General features: G+C 34.5%; 1 protein-coding gene across 3 annotated transcripts in view; it reads left to right on the top strand.

The window, feature by feature from the left end:
* Nucleotides 1-15,739: 15,739 nt before the first annotated feature.
* CdGAPr (GTPase-activating protein CdGAPr) overlaps nucleotides 15,740-26,395 on the top strand; it is a 319,522-nt gene continuing 308,866 nt past the window's right edge. For all 3 annotated transcript variants that reach the window (XM_069835028.1, XM_069835030.1, XM_069835027.1), the window contains exon 1: nucleotides 15,740-15,880. The gene's annotated coding sequence lies outside the window, so the exon portion shown is untranslated. The remainder of the gene's footprint in view (nucleotides 15,881-26,395) is intronic.

Below are 26,395 nucleotides of genomic sequence, written 5' to 3'. Positions count from 1 at the left end.
TATTGATTTGATATAGTTTAATGTTACATGGAGTCAACTGAAGTTACATTACTAAATATAGGGTAAAGGTCTTTTGCTATGTTTTGTTTAACCTAACATTATATTCATGGCTGATGTACTACTTTATCATTATTATTTGATACACATATGATACAGAAACCGAATATTAAGACAAATTGTACAAGATGATTGAACGAAACTGACCTATAATCTTTAAGATTGTGCATAGGTGTATGACAGACAGAAGGTAACTTTCTCTAACAAAAACACTCATTTTCTCAGAGTGTGCGCATGCACATACACAAGCACATAGACACAATTTTATATATAATTTCTAAACACATTATCTCTCAAAACTATTAAACCTGTTTGTAAGAATAACCATAATAGAAGACTACTGTATGCTGCTGATTGCAGTATTGTTGTTCGATTGTGTTTTAAATTACTTGTGTTATTTATACATATTTTAGGTTTATACAACAGAAATAAATTTTAAAAGTTTAATTAAGAGTAAGCATGTGCAAGTTAGCGTGGTTAATAAAGTAATTAATATTTTATGTGTTGAATATAGTACACTGACGAGAATGAGTGTTGTGTATTTTAATAGTTGAAGAAGAGAAAGAATGAAATATTAAATTCTTTTTTCTACGATAGTGCATAAAGTTGCATTTCACCCACTTTTATCAGTGCCTAAAGTGAGCCTTTAAAACACTAGTGTGTAAAAAAAAGTAAGCAATCACTTTAGGCACTGCTATTCATTTTATACACTGCCAAAGAAAATGTAATATTCAATGCACATACTTCATTCAGTAAGAAATTAATGCATTACCTCGATCTCTTATTATTTAAATATTACATGTAACATAAATAAGTAACAAATTTAACATTCATATCTACATTTAGCCCGTATTATTCTGAATTTACATGTAGTACTCATTGTATGAAGATTGATCATTCAGCTGCTTTATTGATTATATGGCCAGTTTAGATGGCCATGAAATCGTGAACATGAATAAAACAGGTTGCCATTGCACGGATACTTACTTTTTAATGGTTCTGAGTATAGAAAGCCATGACGTTGTGATCTTACAACCTCTTTAACTTGAAATATTTATTTAACTCAATGTAAATTCGTGCTATCGTAGAAAAAAACATTGTGTGACACATATTCGTAAAGTTACCTTTTTGGCCCTCGTATGTATGTGAAACAAATTTTACACTCGTACCAAAAAGAGAACCTTTGCGAACTTGTCTCATAAATAACTATTGTGAGTATATACATTTTTAGTGGCAATTTACAACACTTTTGTTCCAGTGCTCTCATAATAACATCAATACCTCAACCAGTATCAGTTTGGTATTTGTTTGTTAAATTTGTATTAAGATAAGTTGTGGAATAACAAATTTAAGACCCAAATGACTCAGACATGCATTTAGTCTTATTGCACTATTTAAATTAATAAATAAAGCGTATTCAAGTTTATTATGAACAGTACTTGTTTATATTCAAACCGTGTATGGTATCCATGACTTCTCTCAGACAATATTGTTAGTCTGAAGTGTGTCTGTTTTACCTGTGATTTTCTTTTTCTTCCTTTTCATCATTGTAATGAACATCATCTTCTTCTCGTCCTTTTTGTCTTTGTTTTTAGAATAACAGAAACAATCTGAAGTACTCGGACCTTTCTGTTTGGCCCATTGTGTGCCGTATTCATAATCTGAACAGGCAACCTAAATCAAATATAGACTTACATAAATTGACTGCTTTAATTTAAACTCTTAGGAGCCAAAGAGGAGTTATCATGATGTTAGCAACAGCCTTCAGTAGTCTGTGTAACAAAATGAAGACCAAGCTGGAAAAATGCTTCATGTCCACTTTCGGTGCAAAATGAGCTGATGCTGCCACCTAGTGGCTTAGCATGAACACTATCATGTACCTAAAGCATGAAGCAGAAAAACGATCTGAGTCATATGAAAAGCCACTTTGAAAGTTACCTGGCAGAGGGAAGATTGATTCATGTACATGTGACATAAAGTGTTATTCCTGCTTTGTCTTCAAATAAATTTGTCAGAACTAATTATACGCCCATTATGCTCTCTCTCTTCTGCTATTGACATGGTTGCATGACCATAATATTGATTGGGTCTTAAATTTATATATTATTATTATTATTATTATTATTTATATTTTATAGTGTCAACCATTTGTGCTTTATTTGTAGAATTGAAAACCTGAGTTTCATTATCAGTCATGCCCAAAGAGTTCCTTTTTGTCACATCATTAGTTGTAGGGAATGAAGGTGGTAGACAGATGCTAATTACAGACCTCCAACTTGTGCAGAAATGTAGTATGCTCTTACATTATATATCATATACATGAAGTAACAAGCTTTAATTATTGTAGATAACATGTTGTAGAGTCAATAATTTCGTGGACAGTGGTTGCTTTGTTGTTTTTAACTATTGCTGAGTTCTTGGCAATAAAGCCATTAACTCTCTTGCAGTAATGAAACTAGACTACATTATGTCCGGGCAAGACAATTATTTGGTACTCCCCCATCTGTATTTGGAATGCTTAGTATACTACAACTAGGTAGTTAATTGAAAAAACATTATATCAACATATATTTAGATGACTTAATTAAAGAATGGAAAACGGAGGTGAATCCAGGTATAAAGATTAGTAAAGATACATTTTTAAATGTTCTAATGTTTGCCGATGATGTAACATTAATACAAGACAGTGAAGAAAAACTACAATATGCCATTCACAAACTACACCTACTAGGAAAAGAAAACTATAATTTGAGTATATCAACTCATAAAACTAAAGTAATGGCCCACAGTGGTAAATTTCCAATTCGTACAAAAATAATAGTTGATAATAAGCCCATAGAACAAGTATCTCATTTTGATTATTTAGGTTGTAATATAACTTATGATGCAGATAGAGATATTGACAACAAAATAAGCAAATTCCAGTGGATGTGCAGAACAATGAATAGAACACTAAAAAATAAAACTAGAAAAGAAATAAAACTAAAGTTCTATAAAACTATGGCAGTACCCATGTTGACATATGGAAGCGAATCATGGATAATTAAAGAACGAGATAAAAGTAAATTACAGGCTGCAGAGATGAGGTTTCTTCGCAGAGTAAAGGGATGTACAAGAAGGGATTTGATAAGAAATGAGGATATCCGTAAAGAATTGAATATATACTGTACTACATAAACGAAAAAGTTGAAGATTATAAAGAAAAGTGGAAAGAACACCTGTCTCGAATGGATAATGAAAGAATTCCAGCACTGATACAACTATACCATCCTAAAGACAAAAGAGATATCGGACGTCCTAGGAAGAGGTGGAACTGAATAAAATGTAAAGACGGAACAGGCACTAAGCCTAAACCATGAAGTGAAGATGATGATGATTATATTTACAAGCATAACATTTAATGTATATCATACAAGAAGTTCAAACATTTTAACATACAGAGCATAAATAATGTACAGTTAATGTTTAACGTTTTTCACACTTTTAAAAATGTATTTTTCATCACACATAGTTTTAACTTCGCACAAAAATTATAAAAATAAAATGTATTTACAAAAGTCATGTCATAGTGATGGGTTACAGCTTAACTTTACGAGCTATTTCATGCTCAGTATTAATTATGCTTAAATTTGTTAGGCGCTGTTCCTTGATTAAATTCTTTACATAGGTTTTATAAACTTCATCTTGATAAAACGCCTCTCGTTAGATGCCACAGATACTGGTAGCATGAGGAAGATTCTCAGACAGGTACATAAGTTAGGGTAAGCATCATGAAGTTCATATCTGTAGATCATTCTGCAGAGTTCTGTTGATGAGCACATCTTCATTTTCGGGTCCAAGTTCAGAGTGTAAAACTTGAAGCTCTCAATTTTTAGAAGAAGTTCATCTTTGTCAATGTTGTTGTTGTTATTGTTTCAATGCCTTGCATCTAGCATTGAAGCCATTAGCATTCGCGCTCTCAATACTTCTAGGCTACAGTATCTTCTGCATTGCAAGTCTTCAAGTGGCTCTCGTTCATGTCCTCTTGACTGTTGTTGGTGCCCAGTAAAAACTGTTAAACAGTTATGATCCTGCCAAAACATCATGAGAACGTGTCCTAAATTTCAAGATTCCGGAGTTAAAACTGTCCCCCTATCGGATCTCCGGGTGGGGACAACTTTAGACACATCTCATCGAGGAAACTCTAATACATTACGAATTCTACAGTGGAATGCAGGAGGCATGACACAATCTTTGTCAATGTCATTGTTGTAAATACTCATATCAGCCAATTTTCTGGCTTGTAATTACAGGTCCTCTTTAGTCAGGTTTTCAAAATTGTCCCCACTGAGAAAATCAAACATTTCACTAAGATGTAGAATGACATGGAATCTAGTTCTAAGTTTGGTAAGGATTCTGTCAACTATTTCGACTATAAGTAACTTGAATTTACCTTCTTCAGAAATGGTGTCACTTTCGTCTTCATCATTGTTTCTTTAAATTTTGCCTCAGCACAATAATATCAGTGATTGTCTTTGCATCTTGAATTACATCAGTTGAAATGCTACTTCTTTCTGAATGTAAAGTTTTGATGAGATCATCAATGTGTTTAGTAGAAGCACGTCATTGCAATGAATTCAAATTTTTTTATGTTTGAAAGAAGAGAAATGGCCTCTGCTTTTGTTTCTGCTGTTGCTAGACTTATTAAGGGAATTTATCACTTGTCGTATATGTTTGTAAATTACCAATACTGTTTTCCGTTCTGACGACCAACGAGTTTCACTTTGAAGTTTTAGTGACAGAGGAACACACTTTTTCCAAATTTCCCACTTAGTGTAGAAGCAGCAAAATATCTGTACAGGCAGTTCACAGTACTACGGTACGGTTCTACCTCTGGTGAAACATTCACAGCATTTGCCCTTACAAGATTTAAGGAATGTGCTCCACAAGATGCAAAGAAAGCCAAACTATTTTCTTGCAAAACTCTGGATTGCACTCCTTTATACTTGCCAGCCATGTTAAAGCCATTATCATAGGATTAACCCCTATAGTCAGTAGTGTCTAAACCATCATCAGTTACTTTTTGTAAAATAGCTCTGTGAGTGCTTCTCCAGTTTTTTGGCTTACATTGAGGAAGTGAATGAAACTCTCAACAATTTCAGAGCTGTTTTCTACAATTTTTACATACCTAATTATTTGGGACATTTGCTCTAGGTGGCTCACATCTAGAGTAAAATCAAACATCATAGAGAAATATTTTGCTTTTTTGATGCCATTTAAGATTTGTTCTTTTATTTTTCCAGCAATTATTTCCAGAAATTCATTTTGAATGCTAGAATTAAAGTAGCTAACTTGCCCCTTTTTATGATAGATAAAATGTTCTTGAAGTGCTGGGTGGTTGTGTGAGACAAGTTCAATTTGTATTTAAGAATTTTCCACATCTAGGATCAGAGAAATCAAGATTTTCATGTGATCCCCATGGAGGACTACCCTGTTTTGCCAAATGCATTAACACATCCACAATTGTACATAAAACAGATTTCCAATGATACTCTTATTCCATTATTTGATTTTGTAGATCTTTGTCAATACTGGTTCTAGGAGTAAGAGAACATTCAAGCATTTTCTAGGTACAAAAGCATTTTTTATGAGCCAAAGATCTTTTGTGTTCAAAAATTCTCTCACTTTTTTCCACTTACTGAACCCCTCCTCTATAACTAAAAACTACAAATTTTGACCTGAGAAAAGTGTTCTTTCTACTTTTTTTTTCATTTGGGAGTTGTTTAAAAAACCTGTCCTAGTAAGTAAGCACTCTTTTCAGGCTCAGTTTTGAAGTTTCTATTACAGTTTTAACAGTGAAACATTTCTCTGAGTTGAGTTGAGACATTGTCTTTGGCCATGTTCCTGGATCCTTCACACTATATTCGAAATCCAGAGATTGACGAGGAAAATCCTTTCTTATGCCTTCAGGTTCATTGGTTTTTTAGGAAGAGGGTCAATAAAATGAGTCCCTTTACTTTATCTTCATCGGGATCTGGAATCAGAGAGCAGGAAAATAAAGGAAAATACTGGAGAGTTGGCATATATGTAATTGTTATATTCTTGTATTTGACCTCTTGGTGGAAATGTACCAGACTTGGGAAAGTTAACCAAAAAAGTAACTAGTTAGAGTTCAAGTTATTGGCTAATAATATTAGCTAGCTAAAGTTAAAAGTTGACTTTTTATAAAAGTAAACAGTTAAAGTGTCCTGTTATGGGTTCGGTGTGAAGTTCAATATAATGTGTGCCATTAAAGAATAGTTACAAAAATTATTTTTTTGTAACAAAAATAATTAACTTACTTTTGCTAAGGCATTTTGTGCTTAGCCATGATGACATTAAAGATGATGGCTGCGTAGCTTGTTTTCCCCTTTCTTTGGCTCTCTTCCTAAATTCAGCTCCCGATGGTATCTTAAACATTTTAAAGTATTGAAAAACAATCTATGAATGTTGAGTGGATGAAAGGAGTATGCCAACTGGAACTGACCTACAAAAGTAAATTGATTGATTAATGTGTTACTAGTCTAGCTGAGATAAACTATCTGAGCTAGAATGAACTGAACTGCTGAGTGCACCGCGCTGGGTGTTTATGTAGGTCGCTGATTGCAAGAAAATTCTAGGTCCTGCAATGCTGTAAAGGGGAGTGCAATGTGTGCCTGGGGGCCATACTGAGAAAACTCTAGACAATTCCCGAGATGTTGGTGAAAGTGGGCTGCTTGTGAGCACCAACATTCCATGAATCAGAGCTACCAACACTGCATGAATACATTTCCCTAATAGTATTCCTTAGTAAAAAAAACATTGGCTACCTTGGCTTTGGGTGTTGTCCCAATTCTTAGTTCTTATATATTACAGGTAATTAAAAAGTATGTTCGGTTTACACGTTCACTGCCAAAACTTTTACTTTTATTATCTCATTTTGGTCTCCCCTCCTCCAGTTTTGTCTCTGCTCTTTTGCTCTCCAATACAGGAGAGATATAGCATAAAATATAACTGTTTTAATGCAGATACCATATTTTTATATTATGACAGTTACATATATCACCTACATGGAACTCTCCCATTGTTTGGAGAACTACACCTGCTCTTGGTTAGTGGATCCATATGACCTAGCTGGTATGATTGTCAGACAGCTCCATTGACCATATCCCCTCTTCACCATTCTTCCATTTTTGATGGAACAGTTATACCATTGTGACTTGGTCCCCAGAGCCTTGTTTGTTAAAAACAGGTTGCACCACGGGAAGGTGAGGATGGGATTTGAGTAGGAGAGGTTATGGAATGCACTTCACTACTTACAACCCATTGCTGCTATGTGAATACTGATGAACTACTTACGGTATTTTATGGACATCATCCACGTTCAAATTAATCTCCTCTAGCTGTCATACACTTTTGCGAATGTTCCTATAATTTCTGGAAACAATCCTATTTTTTGTTTTTAGTTTTCTATCCTAACTGTTCTGCAGTGACCAGTATTCCAGACTATCCCAACCATCCGTGAAACATTTATGCCACTATGCTATATTACATGCCTATCCACTATATATTTTTAAATATTTTCATAGCTTGGCTACTGTTTTGCACAACTTTTGACAAAATTTGATATTTGCACTCTGTTCAGTTGTTGCATGATGGACTTATTTCCTGTAACTATACCACACTATATGTAAGCTAACATTGTTCATGCAGCTATTAGTAGCGGCTGGTGATCGAAATCCTCGGTGAGGCCAGATGCAACTAGTTTAAGTGCCTCCGATAGGAAATGTTTATTTATATTATTATTGTTATTATATTATTAATATCATTATTACTGTATTATTATTATTGTTATTATTATTATTATTATTATTATTATTATTATTATTATTATTATTATTATTATTATTATTATTATTAGCCTACTATGTTGCCCATATCAGGATGCAATAGAAACTCGTGTTTTAAGATTATCTGTCAGAAAAATTGTCAGCGATGTCGTAGGTATCTCAGTAGACTCTCTCTTTATTTAAAACTTCCTTTCTTTCAATATTATTTCTTCTCGAAAAAGGACACTCTAACAATGAATTAACCACACCAGCATTATTTCTCGCATTTGTGTCTGTTTATATTGTCTCGAAATACATAACAACATTGGCCCAGATTCACTACTGTGCAACGAAGTACAATAGTATAACAACCTAGCTTAAGTCATAAACTAAGACATAAGGGGAGAGAATACTGTGGGTCTCTGCCTGCCAAAGAGCTGGAATTTGTGTTATTTATGGCCTATTTAGAAAGACAAGTCACCATTGCTATTCCCCCCCCCCCACACTACCCTTGAGGCCGGCCCATGGATGTGACGAGTGAAACCTGACCAGACCACGAGGCCAGACGAATTGTGCCTCAGCTACAACGTTTTAAGCGCAAACTCAAAGCCCGCAAAAATACAGGAAATTCAGAAGCCAGAACCGGCACGAGCGATTCTGGCCTCAGGAACAAATTTTACTGCAAAACAGGTCTATATACATCACAAGCCAGACCCGGCACGAGCGATCCTAGCCTCAGGAGCAAATTTTACTGCAAAACAGGTCTATATACATCACAAAGTTTTCAAATGCTTCTACAGCGATATATGCTTCATTCAAATAACTAATCATCATCATCATCATCATTGGCGCTACAGCCCTTGGTGGGCCTGGGCCTTCCTTAGTAATTGTCGCCATCCGTCTCTATCTTGTGTAGCAGCCTTCCAATTCTTGCACCCCAACTTTCTGGCATCCTCTTCCACTCCATCAATCCATCACAAGTGCAGTCGACCTCGTCTTCTCTGACCTCCCGGATTTGTTATTACAATTTTTTTTGCAAGGTTCACTTGGGTCCATGCGTATTACATGTCCTGCAAATAACTAATACATTTATAAAAACACAAAGTTTGATTTCAGTTAGGTCAAGTAATTGAGGCCCGGCCTCACTTACCTCAGTCAATCAGCCGCCACTGGCAGCTATGCATGTAGACTAATCTTTTGTCATCTTTAAACAATACAGGGTGTGTGGCACCCTACTTATACATGTAATGTATTCTGGAGTACAGTACACAACAGTACCATGTCAATCAGTCCAAGAAATTATTGACTACTACGAATTTCTCGTAATTTGGTTTTGGCTTATTTATAACGATTTTCAGATGCTTTAAACCAGCGGTCGTCAACTCACTGCACTCCCGTGCTAGCGTCTCTTACAGCACCAGCGTACATTTATGGCTGCTGGCGGATAAGCTCTTTACCTCTTTCTGCTGCATGATGGGGCAAATCATGTTGCTCTGCTTACCCTTTATCCATTTCAGCAAGTGCTGACGACCACTGCTTTAAACTAAGAATTTTCTAGACTAAACTAAAATCAGTCTTGCTGTATGGATGTGAAATGTAGAAGCTGATTAATGATACCACATGAAGATTGTAGAATCAAACTAAAATTCTCAGGACACATGGACAAGTAATAATAAAGTGTAATTGTTATTCTTCAGTGAGTTACACAAATTCATTGTACAATGTACAGAATTTATTAGTTAAAATTACATTTAATTGAATGTAAGCAATATAATTTACTTGATGTAAGATTACTGTAAATCAGTCATTTCTGTCGTAACATTACAGTTAAAATAGTGAAAGTATAGATTGTTATTATTATTATTATTATTATTATTATTATTATTATTATTGGTATTATTATTATTATTAAAAGGAAAAAACGTGTATGAAGTAGAGATGAGACATTACCAGAACGTTTAGGCACTGAATATTTGATGCTGGTGCCAAATTGTTCAATATTGAATATTCGGTAGTCAGTATTTTTTTCACACTACAAAATTAAACTGCTTGTATTTTATATGAAAAATGAAACTTATATTGCCTACCCACCATTTCTGAAAAGACTGTTGTTGTGGTTGTATGCACACACATAATAATATTGAGAAGAGAACAAAGATGGTACATACAATGTATAAGATTATTAATTAGAACAAAGTTCCAGAGAAGTGACAAAATATTGTTTTTTTATGTAGAAAATGTAAGGCTATCACTATATTTTTGTTGCAGTCAAGAATATTCACTACTGCTAAGTATCAGTAACATGGAGAATACTACTGTGTCATCCCTATTTAGTAGGTAGATCAAAATGTTTCCACTGAATTTCTGTAATGATAGAATCATGAGTATAAAGTTTCTGAAGAACCTTTTAATTATAATTTACTTCATTTCTATTAAGTAGATAATAAAAATGAAAAAAATATATATATATATATATATATATATATATATATATATATATATATATATATATAATGTATCAAATGGTGCATAAATAGAACATATCGAAATATTTAAGAGGTGTTTATCCAAAGTAACTCTGTGGTGACTACCAGTCTGCCAATGTTCGAAATGCTGCAGTATGTGAATAAACAAACTAAAAATCTCGGTAAGATAACACCAAAATAAATAATATTACAACAGAATAATTTCTTAAATTAAAAGTAATTAAATTTTCCTTTTTTTAATTCATTTTATTTTTATATGAAATTTTTGTTAAGGTGTGTTGTAACCATACTATTTATTAAAACTATGAAATCTTAAATTTTAAAACATAGTTTTAAAATTAATTGCTTAAACTAATTAAAAAAAAGAAACGAACATAAACAGTTAAATATCTAACCATTTGGAATTAAGCTATTCTAGTACATTATCAATTTCTCTTCACTTGAATACTGGTGTGCAATGAATTAAGGTACACCCATATAGAAATGTAAACATGCTGGTCATTGAAATATTATGGAAACAATACTGAGAGACTACTCAACTCTTCAGTATGTATTTCATGTTACATGTTACTTACTTTTGATCTCACTTGTGACTGAGATGAGAGTTTACTAAGTCTTCTCTGATGTCTGAGTTTTAGAGTTAGGCATTTTTATTTGATCTCAGTTCCTCCTACAGTATATACCTCTTCACTTCTCCTGGAATAGTTGTAACTAGACAAGAGGTGAATACAGCTTGTTCACACTTTATTTATGCTTAAAGACAATAAAGCCACATTATTATAAAACCAGTGTATGCTTTTTCTTAACAATCTTCGACTTTATAATTTCACGGCCATATTGTGTTGTGTTGTGTTTCCACATTCGTCATAGATGAATCAGCTGACAATTTCTGACAAGGTACTGGGCACCATTTCTGGTACCTTGGTCCATTGAGGTGTGTGGTATACGAAACAGCTGTGAGAAATATTTTCTTCTAGAACTTCGGGTTTTCCTGTTTTTTTCAATTGTATTGAAGGCAGGCAAAGCGAATTTAAGAAAGCAATTTAAATGCAACTAGAGTGGTTACTTTCAGTGTTAGTTGTGAAAATGTGAAGAATTATTATTCGAGTTGCAATTGATTTTGTGAGATAAATCAAATTTCACAGCAAGGGGATTGATAATCATGATCAGTTTTGAATTCAAGGCATTTTGTTCGAGATTATGGTCATTCAATAAAATTTCAGCTTCAGTTCTGACCTCGATGAGCCTTGACCTTTACTCATTTAACTCAACCACAGTATTCCTGGATACAGTAACAAGCCACATTGCTGAGCTCCACTTCAGCGCAGAAAGCTAGTTTATTGAGAAAGATTTAACCATATTACTGTTTTAACTGCATTTCTTAATGCAGCATATAAACAGTGCTGTCATGGTAATTTTCTTCTTAACCATATGCCCTACCCCTTATTTTCTCTCTTGAAATGCATTTTATTCTCCTCTCTCTATTCCTTCGAGTCATTTAATAGCTATTTATGTATCAAGTACGCAAAAGAAGGCTTAGCAGACGAATTCAGTGTTTCTGGACGAGGCATAAGCCAAGTCCAAAGTATGGAATGAGTTAGTTTGCTAAAGGTTTTGCATACAATAGCTTTTAGTAAAAGCCGTCTAAATTATATGAAAGAAAATAAAGTAAAAGTAAATATAAATATAAGTATAAAACGCATACAGTATATAATCGTCATATTCTCACTGCCATCTGGTAAACATAATGAAACAATGTTTGCATATTAAAGGTTGCCAGGACGACTTCATTGGCGCTAAAGTTCAATTTTTCGGACTGATAACAGTCCGGAAAGCAACTATTTTAGAGAACATGTACTAAAAAGAATACTTTGATGTTAAAGAAGATGGAAAGAAGTCATTTTGCTTTAGCTCTTATTTAAAAAAAAAAGCTTCATTTAAAGAAGATCGCATGAAACTCCCACTGTAGAGTCACACTTGTTTTAATGAATCCCCAGAGCATGTATCTGTAGCACTTCGATGTTTTTCAACCATCTTTTCATATATCGTCGTCGTTCTGGCAGAAATCACTAAGTCCAAAATTGTTGTTTTGAGTTACAGCGATTTTAAAGTTTAATCAAATTTTAAGAATTTGTTTTGCCTTAATTTAACCTATTTTTTTCTTCTGATTAAATCTCCTAGTTAATTTTATCGGCATAAATGTGAAGTTGTTGCCATGTAGATACTCATTATTTCTTAAAATATCCAAAATAATGGACTTCGTCAATTTTGTACTTAGTGACTTCTGCCTGAATGACGACGATATCGTTCTGGATTCTAAAGCTGTAGAGGTGAACCATTCATGTTTATAAATATCAGAGAAGATATATTAGGAACAGCAAGAGATGATATAAGTTTAGTACATATCTCCATTTACAAATGGTAGGAATCCATATACTGTAGCGCTCTGTATGAACAAAATTTTCTCTTCCCCATACGATTCATTAAAAAATCGTAGGTTTCCATATGCCATGACAGCACTGCATATACAGTGAGTTCTAATAAGCTTAATTCGAGCATCTGCTGATCCATCATTGTTGCCATTCTCTATGTACACAACCTAAAACAATATTTACAATCCAAACCTTCTGAAGTGAACTACGTAGATATTAAAATGTTGAAAATGTTTTAGGTGTTATATGAAGTTCCAGACAACACAGCATCCTTTCCATAATCATCATCATCATCATCATCATCATCATCAGTAGCTCTACAACTCATTGCTGAGTCTTGGCTTCCTCAAGGACTCGTCTCTAGCCATCGCGATCCAAAGCTACCATCCTCCAATTTCTCACCCCAAGAGCTCTGGCATCACCATCCACTCCATCAATCCATCTCGTTCTCGGCCTTCCTTTCCTTCTTGTCCCATCCGGCTGTGTTAGCATTACTCTCTTTGGGATCTCTGCCTCTTCCTTCCTTATCAGGTGTCCTGCCCATCTTAGTCTGGTTAACATTATATATTTAGAGACTTCCACATCTTCATAAAGAGAATACAATTCTTGGTTATACCATTTCCTCCATACACCCCTGTCACATACTGGGCCATAAACTCTGCGCAATATTTTTCTTTCAAAACACTGGAGAATTTGTTCATTATTTTTGTTCATAGTCCACGTTTCACAGGCATACAGTAGTACTGGTCTTATGAGGGTCTTATATAACGAGACCTTCACAGATCTTGATATGTTACTCTTCATATGTTGAACCAGACCAAAATAACATCTCCTTTCCATAATAGTCCCTGTTTCTTGGTTAACAAACCTTACATAGATAATCAAAATGGCACAATTAATTATGCGTATGAATTCATCTATCTGTATAGCAAACCACTAAGAGAACTTGCAATGAATTGCTTGTATCATTAGCTGTCATTGAATAATGGAAATTGTTTAACTTCTTAGCTTGTGGTTCTCAAAAAAGTTCAGTTGTTACTTGAACTAAATACGATTTAACACTGGTTTCCCTTCTGTGAGCTTATTTGTTCATACAAAGAACAACTGTAACAACTGAACTTTCTTTTATATTTGAAAAGTAATATAAATATTGATATATCCATATCAAGGATATTTTGGTGTTTTACGACAATACCGTGCAGGATTATAATTTCCAAGGGTAGAAATCAAGCCATTATCTTTTCCCCTGTAGTGGAGTAAAACTTATTTGTTAGTCTTTTGATGTACTGTGGGATAGTTGGTACAGTATCTCAAGATCGTCGTGCATTTGAATTTGGATCGTGTAATAGTTATAGCCTATCAACATCAGTGCCTTATTTTGAACCACTTTAAGATGGTGAAGTGTGGTGGGAGGTTCAAATATCAAGCTGGAGCTGCGTAAGTCATTTGCGTATGGATGTATGCTTCATATAAAGTTAGTTTGCAGCACAAAAATAGTACTGTACTCAACAAGAGAGGCATGAGTTCACATAGGCAATGTAAAGCAGAGTATTACATTTATTTATGGGAATGTGCTGTTGCCAATTTAATCGGTAGTTTAATATTACACCCAAGTACTTTCTTTTAACCACAAAATGTATAGGTGTATTATGGAGCAGCAGAAGTGGTGGAGGTTGGGGGACTGTATTTTGTGAAAATAAGAGCTGTTGTTTTGGAATTAGTTATCGTAACCTCCATATCTTGACCCATTTATCAATCAGAGAGGGGTGTTGTTGCACTGCCCTATAAGCTGCGAGCACGTTAATTTTACGACTCTAGATGATTGTGCAATTAGCTTATACTGCCAGTTTGGCAGAATGATGAGGAATGTCTGCAGGATACAAGTTATATTGACGTTATGCTACTTTGCGCTGTATTTTACAGAATGTTTACTTTAACCCTCATTACCCACTTTTGACTTATACCGCTTCTGCTCTGAACGGCTCAATTAGGTTACTTTCAAACAATTGTAGTCTATTTTGATAAACTTGATTTCAAAGATTACTTGGGGGGGGGGGGAGGTAAATCATTTTATTAATATTTTTGTTTAAAATACGGCGTTTGATTTCAGGTCGACATAGTGAAAAAATGTTCAGGCCGAAAAAAATACCATGTAGTTTCATATCACTAAAAACAATTATTTGTAACAACACTAATAAACAGAAAACACCTCTGTCTTGAATGAAGAAACAAACACAAATAAACAATAAATTAAGCAGATTTCACTATTAAAATTCAAATTTGGCAGTTCGGTCACTAACAACAATCAGATCCCTACATAAATGTTTTTTTTTTTTTTAATTATTATTATTCATTGCTACCAAGTTGTCTTTTCGACATTTCTGGTTTTCTCTCCTGGCAGTGGCTTGGTTGTAACCCACTTCTGAGGTTGGGGCACCTGGAAGGCGGAACATTGTCCTGATGATATGTTAGGATGATTATGATAATGTGGTGCCAGGAGGGGTCTTAAATCTAAAATCAGCCTAAATTGCGGACCATGGACGAACACATGAATAATCCGCTTTAAGGAAAAATTCCTGTGCTCTCACCGGGAATCGAACTCGAGGCCTCATGAGCTGTACCCAAAGGCTTTGACCGCTAGTCATTCCCCTCCCCCCCCCACATTCAGCAATTTATTGTTAAAGTACTAGAACAAATATGTTTTCTACCTTCTCATATTTAGTGTAAAATTCAAATAATAATGCACAAGTATTGTTCATGTCCAGCTGCCAATACAATATTGGGCATGAAGTTGGTCCGTACAAAAATGTAAACATCTTATTCAAAGGTGTCAGCACCATCTTTCACTGGTGCTCAATTTATACTTCTTGCTTCTGTCACTAGATAGTGTTGCGTTTATTAATTTTACTTGCTTGGTCCTATTCCGTGTTCCCTGCATTATACTTCCCCTCCCATCGTTTTCGTTATTGTTGCTATGTATGGTGTGTATGATTTTCTTGTTTGTGTGTGTGATATTTGGTGCTATGAAGATGGATTTAGTGCATCACATCTGTTTTTGAATATGCTGGTTGGACATTAGGTACGTGTTTACAATAATGTGACTTGTGTTAATATAAATGACACCTTGCTATAGAAAGAGGGGAGCGCCTACCAACTGAATGTTGGTGTCCCACTTGTGTTTTTGTATATTTCGAAACGGCGTCTCTTTTATTAGTACAAATACATGAATGCTCGGATTATGTGTTTCTTGTGTTGATGATACTACGTGTTTTATTAATTTATTTCCCGTTATGAAATCCCTAATTAGGAATATAATTGAACGTCTAAAGTATTAATGTAATTTCATGTATAATTGTAGTGCCACGAGTCAGACATTTAAAGTATCGTAACTTTAAATCTCCCGGGCATGGCATTGTAACTTTAACCATTTCATAATCTATTTACATGCAAGATTTTTATCGTACAAGTGAAGGAGTGTATATCAACATATAACTTTCTGTTTTAGTTATGGGTTGCACATATGTCTGTACCGTTGTTCTTGATTAGAAACATCAGAAAGCGGATGTGTATCACACGAACTGTTTGGTAGGCCTCTGTACATAAAAATTCATTATTCGTACAGAAAATATAAGAAATCATACATTTTACAGGCTAAAACTTTAATTAAAACATTAGTCAGCATCAACAAATTAAAAATTTATTTTCTTGTGACTGCTGTATGTCTTTGGATACCGGTAGTATTTTTTACTAAACTGAAATTTTATTACATTGCACAGCTGTTTGTGTTAGAATGCGTTCAAGTTAAAGATGAAAATTTATAGACCTAAATGTAAGTGTTAAGAACTTTCATGTTGAGACAAACCTTATCTGTTTTCTGGACACTTCGCAGTCATTTTGTCTAGTTATGTATAGCCTGTGCTTGGATATAAATTTACGACTTGAAGGCCTATTGCTAATAGTATTGCCAATTTTAAATAATAATAAAAAGAAGGGTGAATGTAGAGTATCCAACGCCCACTGAACGAATATTTCACTTTTATCACTGCCAGTGTTGCGCTATAATCGTATATGCAAGGTAGGCTATAACAAAAACCTAAACTAACCAAACCTAACCTGTCAAAGAAGCAACAAGTTATACTAAATATGTGTAAAATTGGCCTATGTCTCTATAGTGGGCGGCACATAAGTAACATTGACCTTAATTTGCTTTTTTTTATCGTAATATCTTCATTCTCTAGCTAGACCAAACACTGAATGTGTTTCTCTAATTGATTGAAAAATGTGCCGAGCTTGAAGTTTACATTTAGAACCATCATTGTCTTTGACAGCCATCACGTCTTTCATCAGATGCCTGTCGAATAATATCATCATTTAATAAAATTCTTTAACCTTTTTAATGTGATCTGAATCAGTGCCAGTGAACTGGTAGAAATGTTTTTTTTAGGTTTTGAGGTCTCCATTTCCTACAATGGATTGAAATTTATTTTCTTATTATACACTTCTTTTCCGTGGTGATTTTGGTAATGCCTGTCAGGCACGAGCAATAGCTTGTCCAAGTGAACAAGAATTTTTCGTATGCTACTGAAGAGGTTTGATTCTGAGGTGTCATCCTTGGATTTTTTTTAGTGCTCCTAGGACTTGAAACTCTTCTCTTGCTTTCCCTTTTTTTTTCTTGTTTAATTACTCTCCTTTTTCTGTTACTCAATTAGCTAATTCTTGCTTTTTCATAGATTGTTTTTTGTTTTTCCTTGCATTCATCATACTTTCATTTATCTTTTAACTTCTGCCTCCACTTTCTCATTTATTCTGCTCCAGATAATTGCATGGCTGTAAAATAAAGTAAGAATTTCGAAATTCTTTGAAAATTGTGAAATGGATGCTAAAAGTAAGTGATTTTTCATATTTCTTCAACATGTAGCCTGTTATTTTGAAAGAATATCTTCTGATCATTACATAAACTACCGGTAACTTATCATGTTATTGGAAGTTAAGCGAAAGTGTAAAACATACTGTTATTGTATTTTATTCAGTTCTTTACATTGTAACCTATTGCTGGAATGGTTTTGTTATAGCTTTCTCATATTCTAATTTAGGTCTGAACACGACTGCATAGAGTAGGTCATCAGTAGAGCCCAGATTTTATGTAAAATATGAAAATAAAAAATATGTAGCTAAAAATGGCAAAATATTTAGATAAATATGTAATAAATAAAAAATATCTACGGTAACTTAAAATCTAAGCTTTATTAGATGTATTTTTGCACACTGATAAAAAATTACAAGTGCACATGTGATTCAACCTCATTTAATTATTATTTGGAGGCGCAATTAATAATTAAATATTTTTCCATATTTTCTGCAATCATTAATTGTCTCGTCAACGGCAATCCATATGTAGGAATTGTCAAGTTAAGCTTAATCGTTTGCATTGTGTCAGTGTAGCAGAAGTTCAAATAATTTTTCCAAGAGTATTGATTCATACGGAATATTGAAGTTGCAGTATTTGTATAGGAATGCTTGAAACTTTGACACTCCAAGTTTATACCACGGTATGTTTGCAGCAACCATTGCCAGGCACAAATCTTCATTAAATTCACTGGTAGAAGGTGAAGAAGGTTCCAGCACCACTCGTGTAAGAAGAACTTGTTTTTCCGATGGAGTACGTTTTTTATTTGTGACATGAAGTTCAGTTTTTAAATGCATTTGTCACACACTTTGCACAGCACGATTTTGCTGTTACTAGTAAAAGCATCGTCAATTGAAATCCAGTCTTTTAATTTGAATACGACTGGTGCCATAGCAGTTATCTAACTAGCTATATCATCTGATGTCAGAATAAACTTATTAAGAAAACTAGAAGAACTACTGTTTTCTTTCAGAGCAACTTATTGGGAATGTTTGTGCTAAATGGTCATACCCAAGATGATTTTCACTCTTTCCTTCACCACGGTAGCAGTACAGTGATTCACCCATCGCCTTGGTATTTGTTCCTACTTTACCATTACTTCTTAAGGGATACACAAAATGTTAGCATGACAAAGGGTTGCCCTTTTTTTGACAATGCATTATTATTTTCAATTATTAAATTATTTTTATGCATTAGAGACGAAGGGACAAACTTTATAAAGAATTTTAAAACATGTAACTTCTGAATTAAGTCGATGGAAATTGGTGAAAAAAAAAAGTAGGCCTATATATTTTTCAAAGTACGCAATATCCTTCAAAATATGAAAAATATGTAATAGGCCTACTTATGTGCCAAATTATTTATTGGGCACCAAAATGTGTAAAAATATGTACCTTAAAACTCCGGAATAATGAAATTTATTTCTTTTAATCATCATTTTTTTTATTTAAATTAGACACTCAAAGTCATATAATATTATACAATATACTAGGTTATTCATATTACCGGTTCTTCTGTATGGTTGTGAAACTTGGACTCTCACTCTGAGAGAGGAACATAGGTTAAGGGTGTTTGAGAATAAGGTGCTTAGGAAAATATTTGGGGCTAAGCGGGATGAAATTACAGGAGAATGGAGAAAGTTACACAACGCAGAACTGCACGCATTGTATTCTTCACCTGACATAATTAGGAATATTAAATCCAGATGTTTGAGATGGGCAGGGCATGTAGCACGTATGGGCGAATCCAGAAATGCATATAGAATGTTAGTTGGGAGACCGGAGGAAAAAGACCATTAGGGAGGCTGAGACGTAGATGGGAGGATAACATTAAAATGGATTTGAGGGAGGTGGGATATGATGATAGAGATTGGATTAATCTTGCACAGGATAGGTACTGATGGCGGGCTTATGTGAGGGCGGCAGTGAACCTTCGGGTTCCTTAAAAGCCATTTGTAAGTAAGTAAGTATACTAGGTTATTCAATAAAGACTGGCATTGTCGCACTAGACAACCAAAAGTGACTGCACATGCCATCTCTCAGTGTTTGAGGAAACTACATGCTTAGGCCCGTATACACGTAAGATGTTCTCCTTGTCCTCATAGTTGAGCTGTAGCAGTAGATGTGTGTGTGTTTCGCCACTAAATTTCCAATGTGACTGATTTCCGTGAGCAGCGTTATGCAATAAAATTTTGTGTTCACCTGAACAAAAATGCTTCAGCCACTTATGAAGAACTGAGGGGAGTTTTGGTGAGTCTATCATGTCCCGTTGAGCTTGTTTTTGTTGGCTGGCAAAGTTGTGAATTGCAGAGAGGAGAAGGTGCACCAGTTACAGCCTTAACAGAGAAACAATCAACACTGGGGAAGTTGCTGTTCTCACTGACTCATGTCTCACTGAGGCAACTTGCACACATTCTGAACATATCGACTGATAGCGCTAACACTTTTAACACACCATTTGCACATGTTTAGAGTGAGTGCACGATGAATACCGCGACTGCTCACTCCTGGACAGAAATAGAGTCATGTCGAAGTGTGTCTCTACTGGAAACATCTTCCTTACAGCTCCGACCTCGTTCCCTGTGACTTCTTCCGTTACCCCACTACCAAAAAGGATTTTAAGGGACGTCGTTTTGACAATGAAATCCTGGCAGTGAAAGGTTTAGAGGCGATTTTGAAATGTTTGTCAAACGACGGCTTCGAGAATATTTTCCGAGAGTGGCGATGGAGGTGCGACAAGTGCATTGTATTGGACGGGGAGTATATTGAAGGGGACGAAAATGTTAAATTGTAATATTTGTCAATAAATACATCACAACACTAGTGTCAGTCTTTATTGAATAACCTTAGTACCGGTATTATATTTGTATGACATATCAATTTGTTAGATATTTGAAGATCAGAAGGCTGGAGTGAACAAGACATATACTTGTATTTCGTGCCAATGACAGAATGATAAAGAGGATATTTAATGCAGTGCCAAAAGAGACCAGGAAAGTTGGAAGACCTAAGTTAAAATCATAGGCGGAGTTATGGGGGAGGCACTGCCCCCCCAAACTTGGCCGAACTCGTTTTTTCTATTAAAGTTAGAAAATATTGAATTAAAAGAGTTTTCTTGATTTTGTTTATGATTAAGTTTCTGTTCTTAAATTGACGAATTAATGGCTTCAGACCATATGTCTAGATTATAATATTTATTTTAAATTTCTGAATGTTTAAGAATTTCTATACCTAATTTGAGGAATGGAAGCACTGTAATGTTTTTTGCTAACAGCCTGTACTGATGTGTTAGAACTCTACAGATGTTCAAGCAGCCACTTGGAGAAATATGAATAACATAGGGGTACTGCAAAACAATGCAGAAAAAAGAAAAGTGATCCTGGTATAATGTGTAAACATAAAGACGAGATTAAATAAAATAATTAGATTTTACATTTCATATGATATCTTGCTTTTTTAAATAAACAGATAAAGTAAATGTAAAATTGGTCCACCGCTCTGGAGTAATGGTTAGCATGTCTGGCCATGAAATGACAGGGTCCAGGTTCAAATCCTGGTTGGGACATGTTACTTGGTTGGGGTTTTTCTTCAACAAATTGAAGCAGAATTGCTAAGTAATTTTCGGTGTTGGATCTCGGACTCATTTCGCCATCATTAATTTTCATATCATCCGCACAATAGCCCGGGTTAAGTTCATGGTGCAGCATGCTGTACTTGTACAGTTGTCAAAAGAAAAAGTATCCGCACTCGTGAACAGCGAATATTTTCTAAGTCCACTTCGGGTCACGGCGATGTTACACGATGCATGTTCTTTCCGGAACTATGAAATCATTCCATATGTGCGTCTCGTAGACCAGCGGTAGAGTGCTCGCTTAATGATTCGAAGGTTGTGAGTTCGGGCCTTGTTCAAGTTTACATTTTATTTTTTAATCGTTCTTTAGCGATATAAATACTGTATTATTCAAATTAGCTTTTATATTCTGTTATCCTTCTTTATTGATATGAATAATATTCAAGTTATTTATATTTTATTGTTCCCTTAGCAATATAAATAATATTCAAGTTATAATTTGTTATATTCTGTTATCGTTCTTTAGCGACATGAATAATCTTCAAATTATCATTTGTATTCTGTTATCGTTCGTTAGCGATATAAATAATATTCAAATTATCATTTGTATTCTGTTATCGTTCATTAGCGATATAAATAATATTCAAATTATCATTTGTATTCTGTTATCGTTCGTTAGCGATATAAATAATATTCAAATTATCATTTGTATTCTGTTATCGTTCGTTAGCCATATAAATAAAATTCAAATTATCCTTTGTATTCTGTTATCGTTCGTTAGCGATATAAATAGTAATGAAATTATCATTTGTATTCTGTTATTGTTCGTTAGCGATATGAATAATATTCAAATTACCATTTGTATTCTGTTATCGTTCGTTAGCGATATAAATAATATTAAAATTATCATTTGTATTCTGTTATCGTTCGTTAGCGATATAAGTAATATAAATTTAATGTTAGGCTTAGAAAAATACAGCTGCCTAATACGAGTGTTAGTTTTTTCTTCTTATATTGTTATATTATTACATTATACTATCCTGTGACATAATAAATTGGAAAGAAGTCACGAAGATTTCAACCTGATACGTTGACATTCGAATTCCGACTTTCATGACGTCCGACGTTCCTACGTTCTTCCGACTGAGCTATGTCATTTACCTGGTATTAACGTAATTCAACGCATTGTTAGAAACACTACAACTGATCATTCATTTAGATTATATTCTGAATATTTAATAATGATTAGGGAGCGGATTTTTATGTGCTAAAAATTTAGATATATTTATTTTTTATGTGCTAAAAAGTACGAAAATATTTGCTAAAAATAATTTTTTTTAATATGACAGAAATACCTTACTTAGCTTGGAAAAAAATGTTACTAGGTACTCACCAACCACACTTGGAGTGCTAGTAGTTGGCCAAAGGTCATCTCCAAATTCTCCATCACAAATCCATGCCGATTATCGCTGAACAACGACAGGACGTCAGACGTGCATATTTAAAGATAGGAATGTCACAAACACCGTCAATTTCACCTACAGGCACACCCTCCAATACTTGAGCAACTTTACACATTTTTTTTATATCCACTGTTATTCCCAAACACATTCTGGAATTTGTCTCTTAGTAATTGTGCTTCTGAACCTGGTAGCGAGTCTAGTTTAATTTTCACTGCACGCACCTCCCTGTTTCAGAAAACAGGTTTTTGGATGTTTAGAGTTTTTTTATGGTGTCACACAAAAAGGTTAGATTTGCTAATAGCCAATAGGACAGCCAAATCGTTTTTTAAACAACCATCTTTCAGTATATCTTGAAGGATATCGATTGACGAAGCCCGATAACAGGGAATCACAACAAAACGTATTGCCTTACTTGATGGACATGAGCGAGAGGCGAGAGATTTGTTTAAATTAAATAATGTTCATACCCCTGATTTAGTTTTAAAATGTTTAAAAGTTCTTCTAAAAAAATTATTTAAGTAAAAAAACTCCAAGATTTATGTGTTTATAATAGATTTTCTGAAAATATGTATTTACATATTTTTTTTTTTGTGAAAATATGTGTTTTTATGTGGAATAGAATTCGGGTTTTAAACTTGAACCTTCATGTTCGGAATTTTTAACTTTGTGAATTGTGTTTTATCACACGCAAAAATAATATTCAATTACATAGAAATCCGCTCCTTAATAATGATATAAAAAGGTTACGTTTATGACAATAACTAGTGGCTTGTGCAGCAATTGCTGCCAACTAAGTCCATAAAAAGTTCAAATAAAAATTGTTCAGATTTATTTTCAATGAAGAATACCAGACATTTTTATAGTTATTTGCTTCCATAATAGTGAAACATACTCCCTCTGAATGTGTTTTTTTTTTCTCCAAATACATTTCCTTGAACCTATCCGTCTTCAGTTCTTGAGTTTCAATGCGAAATCGCTAGTAACAATGTCAGGATGTGGGTTTTTCATGTGGGAGTAATGAAGTAGCTATTTCGGGTCATTGCGGATTGGATGTGAAAGTTAAGAAAATGTAAGGTTTGTCATGCTTTGAACAAAAGACTTAGCATCTTGGTATAGCTGCTGCTTGTTTCGTGAACTACCCTGGAATGTAGAGGGCAGAATCACTTTTTCCCACTAAGAGATCTTGCTGAGGTGATCAAGAGACTACAAAATCTTGTAGGCTCTTATTTGATCAATAAGTGAAGCTTTTTGGTGTTTTCTTATGAATTGTAATTTTTTGCGCTTCTTCCAGACAATACTGATCTATCAAATACTGCTGGATTAATTTGTGTAACAATGAATGGTAATACAGGCTGTTGTGAGGAATTTATTGCTGTGATGTGGAAAATGAGGCGAATGATATGTGAGAGTTGTAGAATCTTATATGCGCCCTAAATAAAATTGTCCATCGTAAATCGTTAGCAGCTTCAGTGTTTCATTTGTTGCTGGTTGCGGGAAATAAACTTACTCATCACGGTAGCAAGAAGTGAAATGGCATGCTATTTTCCTTACAACAAAATATGCTTGGCAGCGATCACAAAATCTAATCAATTAAACCAAAGAAATATGAAATTAATTTTGATGTAGTTTAAAGACGCAGCTAAAATAGGAAGCATGACTCAATTACTACCAAGGAAAGTTAGAGAATCCGACATATAAATATCTATATCACATTGCCGTTACATATATGAAAAGTACCCACACCACTTGATTAATAATATTGTAAAAGTATTTCATTTTTAATAACGATATTGTTACCTTACGTAAGTTTTATAGTTTTCAGTAACATAAGTTTATATAGGCCTATAACCGTTACTCAGTAAATTATAGAAATGAAGATCTAATATAAAATATTCTTTCTCTGCGTCTACTTACATAAAGCCCCAAAAGTTTCACTTTCGTATATCAGTATAGCATTATGTGTTGCATTAACTATAATAATATCTCATTTTTAATGGTAATAATGTCATCAAATATCCTTAAGTTTTGTAGTTCTTAATATCCAATACACAGCTGTACTCGGAAAACTACAGACCAGAGGATCAGACCTGTAAATTATTTTCTATACGTTATCAAAAAATTGCACAAATGAAGATCGACATATTGGCATTATGATGGGAAAGAATCTGAGCCGTCTGAACTCTATGTCAGCAATCCTGTAGGTCATGACCTTCGTGTAATAGCCTATTGTTTATTGTAGTGTGTGTGTTTTTTTTTATTCTGAAATGCAACACGGCCGACTTGATGCTCGCTTCGCTTAAGGAAGCGAACATCAAGTTGGCCGTGAATGCAATTAATTAGTTCTCAAAACTGACGAAAGATGGATTTTGGAAAGAAGGAAAATGATGTAGGAAAATTGACATTTCACTGAAAACTACTATTTTTTTTTTTCGAAAAACTTTGGGTTCCAAGCTTCAAAATGAGGGGTCATTTATTAAAATCCATTCAGCCGTTTTCCGGTAATTTCCATTACTAGTTTATATATCTTTGTGTGTGTGTGTGTGTGTGTGTGTGTGTGTGTGCGTAATACCAGCAGCAGTGATTAAGGACGTATTGTGTGGATACAGTTCAATACAGATCTTTCGAAAACAAATTACAACACTGAGGTCGAGATTATAAAATAATTATATTCTTCTTAACTGTGTGGACTTTGTTTGAAAATGGCATAGTTATTAATAAGACTCTAACAAGTATTTATATTATTATTTCCTAATTGAATATATATTTTTAGTATAATGAATGTTTTGCTGTTATTTTAAGACCTAGGTAGAGGCTAATTCTCTGTGGAAACCACGACGCCATTTCTGCCTGCGACTTTGACTGACATGGCTCCACAAAGAGGTGCAGGAGCGAAAGAAAGTATAATGCGGGCTGTAATTCATCTTGATTTTTCGGCATTCGAGGCAGGTAGGCGTTTCAACGTTTCAGAAAGGACAGCCCGGAGATGGGTGCAAAATTATCAACGCTTGGCAATTTTTGGCCGAAAAGTTGGGAGTGGTATAAGGAAAATTTCAACACCACAACAGGACGCCAGATTAGTGGAAGAGGTTGAAAGGAATCCTTTTCATACCGCTGCTACTTTGAAGGCAGTTGTTAATTTCCCTGGCCACGACCAGACCGTGAGAAATCTTTTAAAGGCCGCCAATTTGAGATCTCGACGTGCCATTCCTAGGGAAGTTCATAAGAGCATATAGAGGAGCGTTTAGTCTTTGAGGTGGGAAATGGTGATCGGGATTGGAAAAGGGTAATCTTTTCTCATGAAGTCACCTTTTCTACCACTCTTGTATATCGTCCTCCTGGTACCCGATTCGACCACAGATTACGCTGCCATGCGTGCCCGCAGTGGTAGAGTATCTGTGTCGTGTTGGGGGTGGATTTCTCATCGTGGAGTGGGCACAATCCATCGTATTCGCGGGAAATTTAACCAGCACAAATATCAACGGTTGCTGGAACGCTATATGGTTCTTTATGCTAGGTTGTTATATCCTGCTGGAATTCTTCAATTTCAGTAGGATAATCATCCAGTCCACACATCTCAATTGATTCGGGATTGGTTTGTGAGGAGACAGGATATCGAATTGATAGACTGGCCTCGTCGCTCTCCGGATTTGAACCC

Source organism: Periplaneta americana, chromosome 9 (assembly GCF_040183065.1).
Source record: "Periplaneta americana isolate PAMFEO1 chromosome 9, P.americana_PAMFEO1_priV1, whole genome shotgun sequence".
NCBI classification, from domain to species: domain Eukaryota; kingdom Metazoa; phylum Arthropoda; class Insecta; order Blattodea; family Blattidae; genus Periplaneta; species Periplaneta americana.
The sequence above is the reverse complement of the archived record's forward strand: the minus strand, read 5'-3'. Positions and strand labels throughout refer to the sequence as shown.